Raw genomic sequence first — 16574 nt, forward strand, 5'->3', positions numbered from 1 at the left:
ATAGGATCATCAATACTATCTTTCTAGATTCCATATACATACTTTAATACACAATATCTATTTCTGACTTACCTCACGCCTATAATAGGCTCTAGGTTAAGCCACCTCATTAGAACTGACTTAATGTGAGCCTTTTTATAACTGAGTAATTATTCCATTGGGCATACATACTACAACTTTCTTATCCATTCATCTGCCAATGGACATCTAGGAATACAATGACAAAACTAGTAAATTAAAATTTCTGTTTTTTAATATTCAATATCTATTTTATATTGGATTATAGTTGACTAAAAGTATTAGCTTCAGGTGTTCAGCAAAGTGAGTGAGTTTTACATATATGTGAACCTATTCTTTTTCTAATTATTTTCCCGTTTAGGTTATTATAGGATGTTGAATAGAGTTCCCTGTGCTACATATGGTAGATCCTTGTTGGTTATCAATTATAAATATACTAGTGTGTATTGTCAATGCCCAAGTGTTACATAGTCAACTCAACCAACATTGAGTATCTACCATAGGCCAGGCATTGTTCTAAGTACTCAGGATTCACCAATAAACAAAGCAGACCAGAAAAAAGGAGAGTTTGTAGTCTGAAAATCAGATTTTAGGTCAAGATAGCAAACATTTTTGAAGTATTTGTGCTCTTCCAGATTAGCTCAGATTGCCTGGTTATTCAGGGGAGGAGGACATTTTATAATATGAAACTTCCTTCCCTACAAAGCAGTGGGAATATAAACCCGGATTACACACCACAGATTGGACTTCGACTCCACTCTGCAGAGACACTAAAGTGACTGATGAAACACTAAGTCGGGTGGGTTTACCCTCAGAGTGGCAGGGAATAAATTATGCTATGTGGAAGCGTGATGACTTAAACAGAAACTGCTGTGGTGGATTCATTTTGATGTATGGCAAAACCAATACAATATTGTAACATTAAAAAATAAAATAAAATTTTAAAACAATAAAAAAAAAAGAAACTGCAATGAGTCATAGTAAAATAAACATTTGCATTTCAAAAAAATTTTAGAACTGTATTATAGCAAACTCTTTTTTGCAATATTCATTGCCTAGGTTTTTTGTTTGTTTGTTTATTTATTTTTGGTGTGGCTTTTTTATGTGTGTGGCTGTGTGGTATAGCCTGTGGGATTCTAGTTCTCCTAGCAAGGACTGAACACAGGCCCTTGGCAATGAAAGTGTGTAGTCCCAACTTCCGGACTGGCAGGGAATTTCCAAATTATAACTCATTCTGACAGTAAACAAAATTTAACTCCCAACTGAGTAATACATAAAACTAAGTATAATTTTATAATGGTAAATAATTCTCTATCTGAAACTTGCCTCTGTGTGGCTATATGTCAAAATCAGCAAGCTTTTGTTAAGTAGTGTACAATTGTCGTCAATCATAAAATTCTCTTTTCACTTTTCCATTTTAAAGACAAACTCACTTTTTATTACTGTGATCTTTTCCCAAATTCACTTTTTCATCCCAGAACTTCCTCATAGCATTTTCACATCTAAATCTCTGAGGGTGAAGTGTAAGTTTAACAAAGGACTTATTATGATATAAAATGTACCCAAGGCTTGGGTACAAATGCACAAATAAGCAAGACACAAAAACTAAGGTGACCACAGTGATGTGAGAGTTACAGGTGGAGAGGGCTTTGTATGGAGCGAACTGTTATTAACAGCACAGCTGTATAATAATGATCTTTAATTGGAATTATCATAAACTCTTTGAAGAAAGAGGATTCTTTTCTTTCTTTTTTTTTTTTTTTGAGAAAAACAGAAGCTATTTATTCAGAGCTTGTTGAAGTGAAAAGAATCAACCATCATCACTAGCATTTGGCAGATTCTCAAAGTCAGCAGTGAAGTGGGAAAGGTTTATAGTATAAGATGAGAAAACTTCAAACGTCTTTTTAAAGAAAAAACTTTAAATCAGAATCAAATTTTAAAATGACTTCTGCATTCTAAGGAAGTGGAACCTGCTGGCAAATGACTCCATTCATGGTAGATCATGCACTTACTTAATATGATATATGATGTTTCTTCTCCAGAGCTGCTTCATAGCATGAGTTAGCTCAGAGCTTCTTAGACTGTAGATTAATGGGTTCAGAATGGGGGTTATGACTGTGAAAAACATGCTCAATAATTTGTCAACAGGGAACGTCTTAGCAGGTCTCACATACATGAAAATACAGGGAACAAAGAAGCAGACAACCACAGTGATGTGGGAACCACAGGTCTGGAGGGCTTTCCGCCTCCCTTCCTGACTCAGGTTCTTCAGAGAGTGCAGGATGACTCCATAGGAGACGAGCAAGAGCAGAAACACTATAGTACAGATCAGTCCCCCATTGGCCAGCACTAAGAGGCCAATGACATAGGTGTCAGTACAGACAAGTTCCAATAAGGCATACATGTCACACGTATAGTGATCAATGACATTCGGGCCACAGAATGGGAGCCCACAAACAGTACTAAGTTGAATTATTGAGTGCAGAAAACCTCCAAACCAGGACATCACCAGCAGTACAACACACACCCTCTGCCTCATGATCACCAAATAATGCAAGGGCTTACAGATGGCCACATAGCGGTCATAGGCCATCACCAGCAGAAGGAAAACCCCTGATCCAGCAAAAAGGTGCTCTGCAAACAGTTGGGTCATGCAAGATTCAAAGGATATGTTTTTTTCCCCAAATAACAACTCTGAAATCAATCTGGGAGTGATAGAAGTGGAGTAAGTGACATCCATACAAGATAAGCTAGCAAGAAAAAAGTACATGGTGAGTTCAGGGTCTCACTGACAGCTATAGTCACTGTAATAAGAAGGGTGCCCACCAGAGTCAAAAGGTAGATGAACAGGAACAAAACAGAAAGCACTTTCTGCTCCTTTGGATTCTGTGTGAGGCCCAGAAGGACAAAGTAGGTTACATTATTTCTTGATTCCATCTAATCTGGACAGGAGCTGACTTCACATATTAAAGCAGTTTACTTTAAAAAAAAAAAAAGAGAGAGGGATAACACTTAAAAGGGGAAAATGCTCAAATGTAAAAGCATTTTTATTTATTTATTCATTCATTGGAAGAATGTCAATAGAACATATATTTGTGTCTAATGTGTCATAGAAAATTTGATTACCAAGTGGAATAAGGCATAGTTGTTTTTTGTTTGTTTGTTGTTTAACCTCAGTGATAAGACACAGAACAACAACAACAAAAAATTCCTGACACATGTATGAAGTTCCATTAAATTCACACAGTGCTGAGTGTCAGAATATAGGAGTATATCGAGTGAGTGTCACAGAAGTCTTACAAGAGGAAGTAATGTTTCAGCTGAGTGTAAAAAATAATTGAAAATATAAAGAAATAAAGAAAGCCATGAAAAGGTGCAGCATTTATAAAGACACAAAGTATAATACATGAAACACATTCAAGGTAATACACATAATCAGTGTGGGTAGATGAATGTGTGAATAGATGAATTCCTTGTCCTGAATTTTCTCTAATTTCACTGACACTTCTTTGGTCTGTAGGTGGTTATTTCCCTTTTTTGATCAATAAATTAGACTGCAGCAGTCTAATTTTGTATCTCCAGGGCTTACCTTTCCCCTAAATTTCAAATGTTTATTTGCAACATCTCTAATTTTGAAATCCAACTGAATGGCATTTTAATATTTATAACACATAACTTCTAAATTCTCCACAATAAACATGACTATTTTTGAAATATAATTTAAAGAGCATTCCTTATTTATCTCATTAAATATTATAATTTTCATGTTAGTGTTCAGAAACAAAATTTCAGTTCTCTTTACTCATTTGTCACTCTCATTAAACTTAAATAAATTGTACAAACTCTACTTTCAGAATATATCACAAATTTGATCATTCCCTACTTCTTAATTGCTTCCTGTTCCATGGTAACAGCCTCCTGCTAAGTCTCTCCACATTTATATGCTATGCTATGCTAAGTCACTTCAGTCGAGTCCGCCTCTGTGTGACCCCATAGACGGCAGCCCACCAGGCTTCCCTGTCTCTGGGATTCTCCAGCAAGAACACTGGAGTGGGTTGCCATTTCCTTCTCCAATGCATGAAAGTGAAAAGATAAAGTGAAGTTGCTCAGTTGTGTCTGACTCTTAGTGACCCCATGGACTGCAGCCTACCAGGCTCCTCCGTCCATGGGATTTTCCAGGCAAGAGTACTGGAGTGGGGTGCCATTGTCTTCTCCCTTCACATTTATACGAGCCTCAAAAGTCAGTTCTCCTGCTGCAGCCCAAAATGTCCTTTTTAACCTTCTTCTGATAACATCACTCTACTTCTCCAAACTCCTACAGTATATTCCAATCACTCACTCATAGTTTAATAGAACACATTTAATATTTACAGTAGCAAGAACTGTAATCCTTATTTCATAAATGAAGAACTTAAGGTTCAGAATATCTAATTCATTTTCTCAAGTACACATTTTTAAATCATATACCTAGAATTCAATTCGTTTGATTTTAAAGTAATATTTTCTTATATAATAAATAAGGTCTCACAACTGTCAGCTTGGTTCCCACTATTTAATGTTAGTCTTACCTTCTGGAGGCTTGTTCAAAACCTGAAGAATAACTTGAATCTACTCATAAACACTTGGAATTATTTTTCATCCAGTTTGACAAAGAGCACAAAAGGCTGCATTATTACTTGAGCATACAGTTTATATGACTGTCCATCCATTTGCTTCATGGAGTCTTCTGATTATTCAGGTCATTTTAAGTGCAGTGTAGATTATTTGAAAGCAATTCTACAGTGCACACACTGAAAAACAAGTTTATTGCTTTAGGAAATATATCAAAATATCCAGCATATACTACATACACATAGAAGAAATCAACTAGTTACTTGGCAGGGAAATTGTTCAAAAGTAACTTCTTTCCTCCTAACTTCAAAAATATAAATAGCATTTGACTGTCCACTTCTTTTCACTCTGTCATATTAACATGACCAAACTAGTTGAGATTTTGAAAGACATTCCTGTGATTCTTTTTAAGTCATGCTATAAGTCTAAGAATGGACCTCCTTAAAATTTTATGGCAGTTACTAAGCGAATAGCATCTTCTTCCTTTCAGGGGTGAAGATCATAGGCTATTTCACCCCTTCCAGCTGCAATTATCACTGGGTCTTGGAATGTGTCCAAGGCTGATTCTTATGTAATTAATTCACTGGGATTTTCCTTAAAGGTTTTAAAGAACATCTATCGGGGCTTCATTGAAAAAACAAGAGAGTTCCAGAAAAACATCTATTTCTGCTTTATTGACTATACTAAAGCCTTTGACAGTGTGGATCACAATGAACTAGGGAAAATTCTGAGAGAGATGGGAATACCAGACCGTCTGACCTGCCTCTTGAGAAACCTGTATGCAGATCAGGAAGCAACAGTTAGAACTGGACATGGAACAACAGACTGGTTCCAAATAGGAAAAGGAGTATATCAAGGCTGTATATTGTCACCCTGCTTATTTAACTTATATGCAGAGTACATCATGAGAAATGCTGGGCTGGACGAAGCACAAGCTGGAATCAAGATTGCCAAGAGAAATATCTATAACCTCAGATATGCAGATGACAGCACCCTTATGGCAGAAAGTGAAGAAGAACTGAAGAGTCTCTAGATGAAAGTGAAAGAGGAGAGTGAAAAAGTTGGCTTAAATCTCAACATTCAGAAAACGAAGATCATGGCATCTGGTCCCATCATTTCATGGCAAATGGATGGGGAAACAGTGGAAACAGTGTCAGACTTTATATTTGGGGGGGCTCCAATATCACTGCAGATGGTGATTGCAGCCATGAAATTAAAAGATGCTTACTCCTTGGAAGGAAAGTTGTGACCAAATTAAACAGCATATTAAAAAGCAAAGACATGACTTTATCAACAAAGGTCCATCTAGTCAAGGCTATGGTTTTTCTTTCTTTTTTTGTTGTTGTTGGTTCTTTTTTTTTTTTTTTAATCTTTACATAATTGTATTAGTTTTGCCAATTTTCAAAATTAATCCACCACAGGTATACATGTGTTCCCCGTCCTGAACCCTCCTCCCTCCTCCATCCCCATTCCATCCCTCTGGGTCGTCCCAGTGCACTAGCCCCAAGCATCCAGTATTGTGCATCGAACCTGGACTGGCAACTCGTTTCATACATGATATTTTACATGTTTCAATGCCATTCTCCCAAATCTTCCCACCCTCTTCCTCTCCCACAGAGTCCATAAGACTGTTCTATACATCAGTGTCTCTTTTGCTGTCTCGTACACAGGGTTATTGTTACCATCTTTCTAAATTCCATATATATGCATTAGTATACTGTATTGGTGTTTTTCTTTTGGCTTACTTCAATGGTTTTTCCAGTAGTCATGTACAGATGTGAGAGTTGGACTGTAAGAAAGCTGAGCGCCGAAGAATTGATGTTTTTGAACTGTGGTGTTGCAGAAGACTTGAGAGTCCTTTGGACTGCATGGACATCCAATCAGTCCATCCTAAAGGAGATCAGTCCTGGGTGTTCCCTGGAAGGACTGATGTTGAAGCTGAAATTCCAATCCTTTGGCCACCTGATGCAAAGAGCTGACTCATTTCAAAAGACTCTGATGCTGGGAGGGATTGGTGGCAGGAGGAGAAGGGGATGACAGAGGAGGAGATGGCTGGATGGCATCACCAACTTGACAGGCATGGGTTTGGTGGACTTCAGGAGTTGGTGATGGACAGGGAGGCCTGGCGTGCTGCAGTTCATGGGGTCACCAGGAGTCGGACACAACTGAATGGAAATGAACTTGATAGGGGCTTTCCTGGTGGGTCAGTGATGAAAAATTCACTTGCCAATGCATAAGATGCAAGTTTGTCCCCTAGTTTGGTTTATGATATGAACATGAACTATAGCATGATAGCCAACGTGTCTGGCTTAGATACATCTGGGTTTAAGAGGTACATATGTCAATCAATGACAAAACAACTAAATTAAAATCTCTATTTTTTAATAATTTTATTTGTATTAATTTATTTCATATGGAGGATAATTCTTTTGCAATATTGTGATAGCTTCTGCTGCATATTTGTGTCCCCTCCCTCCTGAACCCCCACCCCTCTCTCCCGATCCACCCCTCCAGGTTGGCACAGAGCACTGGCTTGGGTGCCCTGTGTCTTACATCAAACTCCCTCTGGTTGTCTGTTTTACACACGGTAAGGTGTGTGTTTCAATGCTACTCTATCAAATCATCCCACACTCTCCTGCTTCCACTGAGTCCAAACAGCTGTTCTTATGACTGTCTCCTTTGCTGCCCTTCACATAGGATCATCAGTACTATCCTTCTAGATTCCATATATATACTTTAATACACAATATCTATTTCTGACTTACTTCACACTTATAATAGACTCTAGCTTAATCCACCTCATTAGAACTGACTTAAATGCGTTCCTTTTTATAACTGAGTAATTATTCCATTGGATATATATACTACAACTTTCTTATCCATTCATCTGCCAATTAACATCTAGGAATCCAATGACATAATTACTAAATTAAAATTTCTATTTTTTAATATTCAATATTTATTTTATATTGGATTATAGCTGACTAACATTAGCTTCAGGTGTTCAGAAAAGTGAGTAAGCTGTACATATACACATACCTATTATTTTTCAAATTCTTTTCCCATTTAGGTTATTATAGGGTGTTGAATAGATTTCCCTGTGCTACATATGGTAGATCCTTGTTGGTTATCAATTTTAAATACACCGGGGTGTATTGTTAATACCCAAGTATTATGTAATCAACTCAATCAACATTGAATATCTACCATAGGCCAGGCATTGTTCTCAGCACTCAGGATTCATCAATAAACAAAGTAGACCTGAAAGAAGAAAGTTTGGAGTCTGAAAATCAGATTTTAGGTGCAAGATAGCCAAAATTTTTGAAGAATTTTGTGCTCCTCCAGACTAGCACTGATTCCCTGATTATTCAGGGGAGGAGGGCATTTTGAAATGCATATGAAACTTCCTTCCCTACAAAGCAATTGGAATATACACCCAGATTACACACCACAGATTAGACTTTGTCTCCACTCTGCAGAGACACCAAAGTGACTGATGAAACACTGAGTGGGGTGGGTTTACCCTCAGAGTGGCAGGGAATAAATTATGCTACGTGGAAGCGTGATGACTGAAATAGAAACTGCAATGAGTCATAGTAAAACAAACATTTGCATTTCAAAAAAACTTTAGAACAGTATAATAGAAAACTCTTTTTTGCAATATCCATTGCCTAGATTTTTTGTTTGTTTGTTTGTTGTTTATTTATTTTTGGTGTGGCTTTTTTATGTGTGTGGCTGTGTGGTGTAGCCTGTGGGATTCTAGTTCACCTAGCAAGGACTGAACACAGGCCCTTGGCAATGAAAGTATGTAGTCCCAACTTCTGGACTGGCAGGGAATTTCCAAATTATAACTAATTCTGCAGGTAAATAAAATTTAACTCCCAACTGAGTAATACATAAAACTAAGTATAATTTTATAATGGTAAATAATTCTCTATCTGGAACTTGCCTCTGTGTGGCTATATGTCAAAATCAGCAAGCTTTTGTTAAGTAGTGTACAGTTGTCAATCATAAAATTCTCTTTTCTCTTTTCCATTTTAAAGACAAACTCACTTTTTATTACTGTGACCTTTTCCCAAATTCACTTTTTCATCCCAGAACTTCCTCATAGCATTTTCACGTTTAAATTTCTGAGGGTGAACTGTAACTTTAACAAAGGACTTATTATGATATAAAATGTATCCAAAATTCAGGTACAAATGCACAAATAAGCAAGACACAAAAACTAAGGTGACCACAGTGATGTGAGAGTAACAGTTGGAGAGGGCTTTGTATGGAGCAAATTGTTATTAATACCAAAGCTGTATAACAATGACCTTTAATTGGAATGATCATAAACTCTTTGAAGACAGAGGATTTTTTCCTTTTTAAAGAAAAAATTTATATCAGAATCAAATTTTAAAATGACTTCTGTATTCTAAGGAAATGAAACCCGCTGGCAAATGACTCCCTTCATGGTAGATCATGCACTTATTTAATATGAGATATGATATTTCTTCTCCAGAGCTTCTTCATAGCATGAGTTAGCTCAGAACTTCTTAGACTGTAGATTAATGGGTTCAGAATGGGGGTTATGACTGTGAAAAACATGCTCAATAATTTGTCAACAGGGAACGTCTTAGCAGGTCTCACATACATGAAAATACAGGGAACAAAGAAGCAGACAACCACAGTGATGTGGGAACCACAGGTCTGGAGGGCTTTCCGCCTCCCTTCCTGACTCAGGTTCTTCAGAGAGTGCAGGATGACTCCATAGGAGACGAGCAAGAGCAGAAACACTATAGTACAGATCAGTCCCCCATTGGCCAGCACGAAGAGGCCAATGACATAGGTGTCAGTACAGACAAGTTCCAATAAGGGGTACATGTCACACATATAGTGATCAATGACATTCGGGCCACAGAATGGGAGCCAATAAACAGTGCTAAGTTGAATTATTGAGTGCAGAAAACCTCCAACCCAGGACAGCACCAGCAACACAACACACACTCTCTGCCTCATGATCACCAAGTAATGCAAGGGCTTACAGATGGCCACATAGCGGTCACAGGCCATCACCAGCAGAAGGAAAACCCCTGATCCAGCAAAAAGGTGCTCTGCAAACAGTTGGGTCATGCAAGATTCAAAGGATATGTTTTTTTCCCCAAATAACAACTCAGAAATCAATCTGGGAGTGATAGAAGTGGAGTAAGTGACATCCATACATGATAAGCTAGCAAGAAAAAAGTACATGGTGAGTTCAGGGTCTCACTGACAGCTATAGTCACTGTAATAAGAAGGGTGCCCACCAGAGTCAAAAGGTAGAGGAACAGGAACAAAACAGAAAGCACTTTCTGCTCCTTTGGATTCTGTGTGAGGCCCAGAAGGACAAAGTAGGTTACGTTATTTCTTGATTCCATCTAATCTGGACAGGAGCTGACTTCACATATTAAAGCAGTTTACTTAAAAAAAAAAAAAACAAGAGGGATAACACTTAAAGGGGGAAAATGCTCAAATGTATAAGAATTTTTATTTATTTATTCATTCATTGGAAGAATATCAATAGAACATATATTTGTGTCTAATGTGTCATAGAAAATTTGATTACCAAGTGGAATAAGGCATAGTTGTTTTTGTTTGTTTGTTGTTTAACCTCAGTGATAAGACACAGAACAACAACAAAAAAAAATTCCTGACACATGTATGAAGTTCCATTAAATTCACACAGTGTTGAGGAGTCCGAATATAGGAGTATATCGAGTGAGTGTCACAGAAGTCTTACAAGAGGAAGTAATGTTTCAGCTGAGTGTAAAAAATAATTGAAAATATAAAGAAATAAAGAAAGTCATAAAAGGTGCAGCATTTATAAAGACACAAAGTATAATACATGAAACACACTCAAGGTAATACACATAATCAGTGTAGGTAGATGAATGTGTGAATAGATGAATTCCTTGTCCTGAATTTTCTCTAACTTCACTGACACTTCTTTGGTCTGTAGGTGGTTATTTCCCTTTTTTGATCAATAAATTAGACTGCAGCAGTCTAATTTTGTATCTCCAGGGCTTACCTTTCCCCTAAATTTCAAATGTTTATTTGCAACATCTCTAATTTTGAAATCCAACTGAATAGCAATTTAATATTTATAAAACATAACTTCTAAATTTTCCAAAATAAACATGAGCATTTATAAATATAATTTAAAGAGCATTCCTTATTTATCTCATTAAATATTATAATTTTCATGTTAGTGTTCATAAGCAAAATTTCAGTGCTCTTTACTCATTTGTAACTCTCATGAAGCTTAAATCGTACTAACATTACTTTCAGAATATATCACAAATTTGATCATTCCCTACTTCTTAATTCCTCCTGCTAAGTCTCTCCACATTTATACTGGCCTCAAAAGTCAGTTCTCCTGCTGCAGCCCAAAATGTCCTTTTTAACCTTCTTCTGATAACATCACTCTACTCCTCCAAACTCCTACAATATATTCCAATCACTCACTCATAGTTTAATAGAACACATTTAATATTTACAGTAGCAAGAACTGTAACACTTATTTCATAAGTGAAGAACTTAAGGTTCAAGATATCTAATTCATTTTCTCAAGTACACATTTTTAAGTCATATACCTAGAATTGAATCTGTTTGATTTTAAAGTAATTTATTTTCTTATATAAGAAATAAGGTCTCACAACTGTCAGCTTGGTTCCCACTATTTAATGTTAGTCTTACCCTCTGAAGGCTTGTTCAGAACCTGAAGAATAACTTGAAGCTACTCATAAACACTTGGAATTATTTTTCATCCAGTTTGACAAAGAGGACAAAAGGCCACTTTATTACTTGAGCATATAGTTTATTTGACTGTCCATCCATTTGCTTCATGGAGTCTTCTGATTATTCAGGTCATTTTAAGTGCAGTGTAGATTATTTGAAAGCAATTCCATGGTGCACACACTGAAAAACAAGTTTATTGCTTTAGGAAATATATCAAAATGTCCAGCATATATTACATAGACATAGAAGAAATCAACTAGTTATTTGGCAGAGAAATTGTTCACAAGCAACTTCTTTCCTCCTAACTTCAAAAATATAAATAGCATTTGACTGTCCACTTCTTTTCACTCTGTCATATTAACATGACCAAACTAGTTGAGATTTTGAAAGACATTCCTGTGATTCTTTTTAAGTCATGCTATAAGTCTAAGAATGGACCTCCTTAAAATTTTATGGCAGTTACTAAGCGAATAGCATCTTCTTCCTTTTAGAGGTGAAGATCACGGGCTATTTCATCCCTTCCAGCTACTATTATCACTGGGTCTTGGAATGTGTCCAAGGATGATTCTTGTGTAATTAATTCACTGGGATTTTCCTCAAAGGTTTTAAAGAACATCTATAGGGGGTTCATCGAAAAAGCAAGAGAGTTCCAGAAAAACATCTATTTCTGCTATTGACTATGCCAAAGCCTTTGACTGTGTGGATCACAATAAACTATAGAAAATTCTGAAAAGATGGGAATACCAGACCACCTGACCTGCCTCTTGAGAAACCTGCATCCAGGTCAGGAAGCAACAGTTAGAACTGGACATGGAACAACAGACTGGTTTCAAATAGGAAAAGGAGAACATCGAGGCTGTATATTGTCACCCTGCTTATTTAACTTATATGCAGAGTACATCATGAGAAATGCTGGGCTGGAAGAAGTACAAGCTGGAATCAAGATTGCCAAGAGAAATATCTATAGCATCCGATATACAGATGACAGCATCCATATGGCAGAAAGCGAAGAAGAACAGAGAAGCCTCTTGACGAAAGTGAAAGAGGAGAGTGAAAAAGTTGGCTTAAAGCCCAACATTCAGAAAACGAAGATCATGGCATCTGGTCCCATCACTTCATGGCAAATAGATGGGAAAACAGTGGAAATAGGGTCAGACTTTATTTTGGGGGGCTCCAAAATCACTGCAGATGGTGATTGCAGCCATGAAATTAAAAGATGCTTACTCCTTGAAAGAAAAGTTGTGACCAACCTAGACAGCATATTAAAAAGCAAAGACATGACTTTGTCAACAGAGGTCCGTCTAGTCAAGGCTATGGTTTTTCCAGTAGTCGTGTACGGATGTGAGAGTTGGACTATAAAGGAATCTGAGCACCAAAGAATTGATGATTTTGAACTGTGGTGTTATGGCAGACTTCAGAGTCCCTTAGACTGCATGGAGATCCAACCAGTCCATCCTAAAGGAGATCAGTCCTGGGTGTTCCCTGGAAGGACTGATGTTGAAACTGAAACTTCAATCCTTTGGCCACCTGATGCGAAGAGCTGACTTTTTGGAAAAGGCTCTGATGCTGGGAAGGATTGGGGGCAGCTGGAGAAGGGAAGACGAGGATGAGATGGTTGGATGGCATCACCAACTCGACAGACATGGATATGGGTGGGCTCCGGGAGTTGGTGATGGACAGGGAGGCCTGGCGTGCTGAGTTTCATGGGGTCACCAGGAGTCAGACAACTGAGTGACTGAATGGAACTGAACTGATAGGGGCTTTCCTGGTGGCTCAGTGACGAAGAATTCACTGGCCAATGCATAAGATGCAAGTTTGTCCCCTAGTTTGGTTTATGATATGAACATGAGCTATAGCATGATAGCCACCGTGTCTGGCTTTAGCTACACCAGGGTTTAAGAGGTAAATATGTCAATCTAATGACAAAACAACTGAATTAAAATTTCTATTTTTTAATAATTGTATTTTTAATTTATTTATTACTTCAATTGGAGGATAATTCTTTTGCAATATTGTGATAGCCTCTGCTGCATACTTGTGTCCCCTTCCTCCCGAACCCCCCACCCTCTCCCCCCGAATCCACCCCTCCAGGTTTTCACAGAGCACTGGCTTGGGTGCCCTGTGTCTTACATCAAACTCCCTCTGGTTGTCTGTTTTATACATGGTAAGGTGTGTGTTTCAATGGTATTCTCTCAAATCGTCCCACTCTCTCCTTCTTCCACTGAGTCCAAACATCTGTTCTTTATGACTGTCTCTTTTGTGCCCTTCACATAGGATCATCAGTACTATCCTTCTAGATTCCATATATATACTTTAATACAAAATATCTATTTCTGACTTACTTCATGCGTATAATAGGCTCAAACTTAATCCACCTCATTAGAACTGACATAATTGTTTTCCTTTTTATAACTGACTAATTATTCTATTGGGTATATATACTACAACATTCTTATCCATTCATCTGCCAATGAACATCTAGGAATCCAATGACATAATTACTAAAATAAAATTTCTATTTTTTAATATTCAATATTTATTTTATATTGGATTATAGCTGACTAACAACATTAGCTTCAGGTGTTCAGCAAGTGAATGAGTTGTACATATACACGTACCTATTATTTTTCAAATTCTTTTCCCATTTAGGTTATTATAGGATGTTGAATAGAGTTCCTAGTGCTATATATGGTAGATCCTTGTTGGTTATCAATTATAAATATACTAGTGTGTATTGTCATGCCCAAGTGTTACATAGTCAACTCAATCAATATTGAGTATCTACCATAGGCCAGGCATTGTTCTAAGTACTAAGGATTCATCAATAAACAAAGCAGACCTGAAATAAGTTTGGAGTCTGAAAATCAGATTTTAGGTGCAAGAGAGCAAACATTTTTGAAGAATTTTGTGCTCCTCCAGACTAGCTCAGATTGCCTGGTTATTCAGGGGAGGAGGGCATTTTATATAATGAAACTTCCTCCCCACAAAGCAGTAGGAATATACACCCAGATTACACACCACAGATTGGACTTCGACTCCACTCTGCAGAGACACCAAAGTGACTGATGAAACACTGAGTGGGGTGAGTTTACCCTCAGAGTGACAGGGAATAAATTATGCTACATGGAAACGTGATGACTTAACTAGAAACTGCAATGAGTCATAGTAAAATAAACATTTGCATTTCAAAAAATCTTTAGAACTGTACTATAACAAACTCTTTTTTTCAATATTCCATGCCTACGTTTTTGTCTGTCCGTTTGTCTGTTTGGTGTGGCTTTTTTATGTGTGTGGCTGTGTGGTGTACCTTGTGGGATTCTAGTCCTTCTACCAGGGGCTGAACATAGGCCCTTGGCAATGAAAGTATGTAGTCCCAACCTCTGGACTGGCAGGGAATTTCCAAATCCTAACTAATTTTGACAGTAAATAAACATTAACTACCAACTGGGTAATACATAAACCTAAATATATTTTTATAATGGTAAATCATTCTCTACCTGGAACTTGCCTCTGTGTGGCTATATGTCAAAATCAGCGTGCTTTTGATAAATAGTGTACAGTTGTCTTCAATCATAAAAGTTTATTTTCTCATATAAATCAATGGAATAAAATAGAAAGCCCAGAGATAAATCCACACACCTATGGACACATTATCTTTGACAAAGGAGGAAAGACTATGCGATGGAGAAAAGACAATCTCTTTAACAAGTGGTGCTGGGAAAACTGGTCAACCTCTTGTAAAAGAATGAAACTAGAACACTTTCTAACACCATGCAAAAAAATCAACTCAAAATGGATTAAAGATCTAAATGTAAGACCAGAAACTATAAGACTCCTAGACGAAAACATAGGCAAAACACTCTCTGACATAAATCACAGCAGGATCCTCTATGACCCACCTCCCAGAGTAATGGAAATAAAGGCAAAAATTAACAAATGGGACCTAACTAAACTTAAAAGCTTTTGCACAATGAAGGAAACTATAAGCAAGGTAAAAGGACAGCCTTCAGAATGGGAAAAAATTAATAGCAAATGAAGCAACTGACAAACAACTAATCTCAAAAACATACAAGCATTTCATGCAGCTCCATACCAGAAAAATAAATGGCCCTATCAAAAAATGGGCCAAAGAACTAAGCAGACATTTCTCCAAAGAAGACATACAGATGGCTAACAAACACATGAAAAGATGTTCAGCATCACTATTGCCAGAGAAATGCAAATCAAAACCACAATGAGGTACCATTTCACACCAGTCATAATAGCTGCTATCAAAATGTCTACAAACAATAAATGCTGGAGAGGATGTGGAGAAAAGAGAACCCTCTTACACTGTTGGTTGGAATGCCAACTAATACAGCCACTATGGAGAACAGTGTGGAGATTCCTTACAAAACTGGAAACAGAACTGCCATATGACCCAGCAACCCCAGTGCTGGGCATATACACCGAGGAAATCAGAATTGAAAGAGATGCATATACACCAAGATTCATCACAGCACTGTTTACAATAGCTAGGACATAGAAGCAACCTAGATCTCCACTGGCAGACAAATGGATAAGAAAGCTGTGGTACATATACACAATGGAATATTACTCAGCTATGAAAAAGAATGCACTTGAATCAGTTCTAATGAGGGTGGATGAAACTGGAGGCTATTATACAGAGTGAAGTAAGCCAGAAAGAAAAACACTAATAAAAGATATTGATATATATATTGGAATTTAGAAAGATAGTAACAATGACCCTATATGCAAGACTGCAAAAGAGACACAGATGTAAAGAACAGACTTTTGGACTCTGTGAGACAAGGTGAGGGTGGGATGATTTGAGAGAATTGCATTGAAACATGTACATTACCAAATGTGAAATAGATCGCCAGTCCAGTTGCAATGCATGAGACAGGGTGCTCAGGGCTGGTGCCCTGGAAGAACCCTGAGGGATGGGATGGGAAGGGAGGTGGCAGCGGGGTTCAGGATGGGGAACACATGTACACCCTTGGCTGATTCGTGTCAAGGTATGGCAAAAACCACTACTATATTGTATAGCAATTTACTATATTGTAAAGTAATTAGCTATCAATAAAATAAATAAATATATTAAAAATAAAATAAAAATTGTATTTTCTCTTTTCCATTTTAAAGACAAACTCACTTTTTATTGTTATGATTATTTCCCAAAGACA

General features: G+C 37.3%; 2 pseudogenes; both read right to left on the reverse strand.

Moving 5' to 3' along the window:
- Positions 1-2026: 2026 nt before the first annotated feature.
- Positions 2027-2955, reverse strand: LOC112579435 (annotated as a pseudogene).
- Positions 2956-9099: 6144 nt separating this feature from the next.
- LOC123464970 lies at positions 9100-10028 on the reverse strand (annotated as a pseudogene).
- Positions 10029-16574: the final 6546 nt, after the last annotated feature.

Source organism: Bubalus bubalis, chromosome 16 (assembly GCF_019923935.1).
Source record: "Bubalus bubalis isolate 160015118507 breed Murrah chromosome 16, NDDB_SH_1, whole genome shotgun sequence".
Classification (NCBI taxonomy): Eukaryota; Metazoa; Chordata; class Mammalia; order Artiodactyla; family Bovidae; genus Bubalus; species Bubalus bubalis.